This window comes from Onychomys torridus, chromosome 2 (genome assembly GCF_903995425.1).
Source record: "Onychomys torridus chromosome 2, mOncTor1.1, whole genome shotgun sequence".
In the NCBI taxonomy this organism is placed as follows: domain Eukaryota; kingdom Metazoa; phylum Chordata; class Mammalia; order Rodentia; family Cricetidae; genus Onychomys; species Onychomys torridus.
This window is the reverse complement of record NC_050444.1, coordinates 73,141,022-73,146,691: the sequence shown is the minus strand read 5'-3', so window position 1 is coordinate 73,146,691 and position 5,670 is coordinate 73,141,022. Positions and strand designations below refer to the sequence as shown.

The following is a 5,670-nucleotide window of genomic DNA, read 5'->3' as shown; positions in this document are numbered from 1 at the left end:
CAACTCTAACCAGGAAAGGAAACTACTCCAGGCTCAGGACTGTATTGTATTCTGTCTTTTTGTTTTGAAAATACTGAGTTATGGATAAAGCTATCAGATTAGACGCTTTAGGAGGAGACATCTATTTTTCCTCACATATGGAGCTTTCTTCAGTTGGTGTCACAGAGATTTGCATTTCCAGAACACTCAGTATCACTCACAGGGAAGCTCTTTGGTAAGAAATTGATGCCATTGAAAGAAGGGGGCAGACAAAGAAGGTCTTTGTTTCATTCTAAACTCCTTTTCATTTCTTCTCCTGCATTCATTTTTGCTCTTTAAAATTATTCATTTTTGCTCTTTACAAGCATTCATTTTTGCGTTACCCCCTACCTTTCAGCAGACACAATAGATCCTGGGCTCCCTTGACTAGAAACATTGTGGAACAGGTATTTATCTCTTTTCTTCAGTAGCCAAGTAACTTGAACACAATTAGTACACCCACAATTGCTGAAAAATTTTTTTCCATTCCAGATTCATGAAGCTGCAATACAACAATTTGATTATATCTCTGACCACAATGCCTGAAAAACAATTATTAAGTAGCTGAGATATATCATTTATATAGGTCACAATGATTATTTGTTTCAAATTATCACAAAAATATGATTCCTATATCTGAATGTGAATGGATTCATAGTATATAGAATCCTCTGTAAATATGAATAAACATAAACCACCTCTTCTAAAATCACTTTCTGGCTTTCTCTGAGCCAGGATTACTGTAATTAAAGCTCTTGTTTATTATTTGCCAAGGAACATTACTTTGGGTCTGAGACTCTTAACTGCAACTAATTATGACCCAAGGAAGAATCAAATGTGTTTTAAATTCCTACACTATACCATAAATTCAGCATAAGTGATCACATCAAAGCTTAGCCCAGGCTAATGAGCCTCTGTTAGTGCCATATGTGAGCACACAAAGCTGGGAGAAGCTGGAAGTACAGCCTACTGCCACACAGTGGCGGCTATGTCTTTTACACACACACACACACACACACACACACACACACACACACACACACACACACTGATGTGACAACTTATGATGTCATGGAGACACTGGGGCCCTAGATGGAAACCAGGGCCATTTTTCTACCCACTGAGAAGTGTCTTGATGAACTTGCTACTTCTCATGGAATAGTGGATAGAGCTGGGCAAGAAGGCAAGGATAACCTGTCTTTTAAATGAAAAAAAAAAAAAAAAAAGAATAGAGTAGCTCTGGATAACGAAAGAATTAGGTTCCTTTGATGCCCTGAACTTAACCTATAGGTTTTTTTCTTACCCAGGTTTCTGGAGTAAAGAGACCAGAAAACCCATGGAGAAGAAGGCAGGGTTTTATAATGAATGGCATTTGTTGGTTTAATGACTCAGTATCAGCCAGGACCTAGCTGTGAAGGCTTCAACAAAGCTTTAGCCTGACCTTCAAGCTGAAATGAGGTAGATACACCTTGTCTACATTTATAGAATTGAGCTGAGAACTCATAGGTAATAGGCAAACTGTCTTTCTCTTAAGAAAATAAAATTTTCTGGTATGAAGTTGACCTAAACGAACTATGTCTCTATTATCTAAAGAAAATTTATTTTAAGTCCTTGTTTTGCACACATCAAAAAGGGAAGAGATGATTGCCTGAGGTGAGTGCAGACTGAGTGCTCACAGCTGAGAGCTGATGAGAGAGGGACAGTTCTCTAGAATGCTGCACATTAATCTTTCTCTAGCGCTTTCACACTTGATGTTCCCTGGTCAAACTCCACTAGCTCCCAATTACCTCAAGAACAAACTATAGTTCCTTAGCATTACATTTAACATACCTCACAAATTTGCAAGCCAGCATTCCTTCCCTTACCCGCCTGAATGTTGTACTTCTGCTGTACATTGTCTCTTCTCTAGATGCCCTAAGGACCCAATGGCCTCAGTCAATGGCCTAAGACTGTGCTTCTCAGCTCATGCGGACCATGTGATGAAATCCTTTGATAATTCTTTCTCCTTTCCCACTCTTTGAACTATGTCAGTGCTTACTCATTGAGCAATTCAGAAGCTTGCTGGGGAAAAGTAAATGGTTTCCTACAACATTTCTCATCATAGAGCATTGTTGTGGTGCTTTACCAACGACCTTACTATGCTCCAGCACTCCACACAATCAAATGGATTCTTTTCTTTTTTTAAAAAAGGAGAGACCAGCATCCTCCAAAGAGAGAAATTCAAAATGGCTCACAAATTCTGCTATAGAGCAGGGTGCAACATTCCGCCATAAGAAACAGAAAGGTCAGTGGGGGAGCAACCCCTTGATCTTCTAAGTGTCTGTTTGTATATGCTATGAGCATGGCAGCTTATTACCAGGAGGGCGGTAAGTCAGCAGAAGAAAGGTTCTGGAGACCTCTGACTGAGTGAAGAATAGTGACTGAGACTCTAAGACAACCATATTCATCTACCTGGATTAGACCACAGACTCGGGCAAGAACTGCCTCTCACTGACCCTGAGACCTGGTTTTCATTTTCCCTTATTACTGACCAATCCTCCACTCTATGGCTTTTTCTATAGCTAGATTTCAAATTGTAGTTTTAAAACATCTATTCTAGATGGCTTTTGATTTACTCCTTTTCTTTTAATGCATTTCTTTACCTTCTAGTCCATTATTTATTGTTTTTATGGTGCAGCCAAGTTTCTCCCATTTTTACATTTATTATAGTCTCTTCCACTGAAACTGCATTTTTATCAGTGCTCCTTAAAATACGACCAATATGAATGTCTCCTTTGCTTTTCATGTTGTCTTTTCTGTCTTTGTCTTTTTGACTTGGGCTTTTGCTAATTGTTCTCTGTATTTTATTATCTACTCTATGAAGTATTTTTCCATGTTCTTTTAAAAGCCCCCTATCCTTACTAATATTCTCTGATTCCATACTGTTTTCTGAAACCCACAATTTCTTTAGATTTATCTCTAAAAGTACATGGATGCTGGTGAAATACTACTGTAATTCCTACGTTTTATTATGCTCTATAAATCATAAATCACTTTTGACAGTTTTTCAGTATCTGTTTTATGTTGTTGTAGATGTTAGGTTCACTTGCTTCCTTTCTGTAAACCTTTGCAGGTACAGATTCATGTGACAGAGGTGTTACAGTGATCATGAACATCTGAGCTGTCGCTAGCTTCCTTTGGCTATAGGCAATGCCATGATCAATTCCATCAAGCCAACTTTCCCAAAGAACTTAGCTAGGATGCACTCCCAGGGCTAGGCACTCGATCCTATCCAGCTTCTGTTGGTTTTCTTTAAGTGTGTGCCATGGTGTCCTTGTAGAGGTTAGAGGACCACTTGCAGGAGTTGGTACTCTACTTTTACCTGCAGGTCCCAGCTGTGGAACCCAGGTTGTCAGGCACCACTGAGCCACCTCACTGGCCCCCTGTCCAATTTATGCTGAAAAAGAATTTCAAGTAAACTAGTGTATCCTCCTACTGTAATCCTACCTGGCCCCAGGCTTGTGTTTATTTGATATGTCTGTTTAAATGATCATGTTTGAACACTTGAACACTTTTCAGATTCTGTACTACAGTAAGTATTTCCATAAGATATTGATTCTGGAACATTTAGTAAGTCAGAAAAGCTACCTCCTGATTTCCAGCCTGGGTGACAGACAAACATACAAAATCTAAAAGAAAACAGTAGTAATGGAAAGAAAGAAAAGGTGACAGTGATGCTCACTAGTTATTTGGTTAATATCCATTAATAACCACAATAAACGGAGACAAAATATTGTGTTATAGACAATTAATTCCCAACATTTGTGCACCAGATCCAGACTATTAGACACTCATTTCCAGCCAATTAAATCAGAACTTGCAGACATGGCAAAAAAACTGTTTGGGATATAAAGATTTGTTCTCTTAATGGAGAAAAGTCAGGTAGGCATTCCTTATTCAAGGCTTAAGATTTGTGGTGAAAAACATGAACACACAAACAACAAAATGAACTCAGCAGATTGAATATATATATATAAAAATATATAAATATATATAATATATATATATATATATATATATATATATATATACCTACATATATAAATATGTGTATATTTGTGCATACACACACCCATATATAACACATATAATCAAAGAATAAAGTCTGTCAACTTAAGAGTGAGGGGGTATGAAAAGCTCAAGGTAGTGTAGCTGGGAGGGGCTGGGAGAAAGTAAAGGGATGAGGGAGTGATGTAATTCTATTTCAATTAAAATATTTTAAAATGAAAAATTCTTAACTAAAAATTAATAGTATTGAAAAATATTTCCCCTCTTATACTGTGGCATCTAAATACATGCCAGCAGCATCAAAGACTGTGATTATTTTATGAAGGGGCTCTTATAAACTTCAATTAATAGATTTCTTTCTATTATTCCCAGAGTTCTGCTGGAGGACAGCCGTATTCATATGGAGAGAGCCAATGATTCTATGTTGACAGAATTTATCTTGGTGGGGCTGTCTGACCACCCAAAGCTCCAGAAAATTTTATTTGTGCTAGTTTTGTGCGTGTATCTGATAATCCTGCTTGGAAATGGAGTCCTTATCTCAGTAGTTATCTATGATGTGCACCTGCATACTCCCATGTATTTCTTCCTCTGTAACCTTTCCTTCCTGGATATCTGCTATACAAGCTCTTTTGTCCCACTAATTCTTGGTAGCTTCCTGGAAGGAAGAAAGAGAGTGTCCTTCCCTGAATGCATGGTACAAATGTTCCTCTCCTTTGCCATGGGTGCCACAGAATGTGTGCTTCTAGGCACAATGGCACTTGACCGCTTTCTGGCCATCTGTTACCCACTGAGATACCCTGTCATCATGAGCAAGGGTACTTATGTGTCCATGGCGGTTGGATGCTGGGTTGCTGGGTTTGTTGACTCATTGGTGCAGACATCTCTTGCATTGCAATTACCATTCTGTACTAATAACGTTATTCACCACTTTGAGTGTGAAATTCTAGCCATTCTGAAACTGGCTTGTGCAGATATTTCCATCAATGTGATTAGCATGGCAGGGTCAAATCTGCTTTTTCTAGTAGTCCCATTCTTAGTCATTGCTATCTCTTATGTTTTCATTGTTGCCACTATTCTGAGGATCCCTTCCACTGAAGGGAAAACAGAAGGCCTTCTCCACATGCTCTGCCCATCTGACAGTGGTAATTCTATTCTATGGAACTATTTTCTGCATGTATGCGAAGCCCAAGTCTAAAGCCACTTCTGGGGCAGAACATCAAAGTGTGACTGAGGTCCTCATCTCCTTCTTCTATGGGATGGTAACCCCATGCTCAATCCTCTCATCTACAGTCTGAGGAACAAGGATGTGAAGGTTGCTGTGAGGAACATGCTGGGAGGAGAACATCTGATAAAACAGAAATGATTACTTAGACTGTGTGACTCACTATGTGAAGTTGTTATAAACCCAAAATTCATACATATGAAAATTTGAAACCATTAAAATATTTTCATTGCTTTTGTTACAGTTAGGTTTTTGATATAAATGCAGAAATGAGACATATTGACATTTGTAAAATACACTATTATAGAAAGGCAAGAATGCTGAAAATATTTTAGTAATTAGTCAGCAAGGAAAAATAAACTCTTAAACATTTAGAAAATAAT

General features: G+C 38.1%; 1 pseudogene; it reads left to right on the top strand.

Annotated features, from left to right (window-relative positions):
* Nucleotides 1-4,465: 4,465 nt before the first annotated feature.
* LOC118577889 lies at nt 4,466-5,428 on the top strand (annotated as a pseudogene).
* The last annotated feature ends 242 nt before the right edge of the window (nt 5,429-5,670 follow it).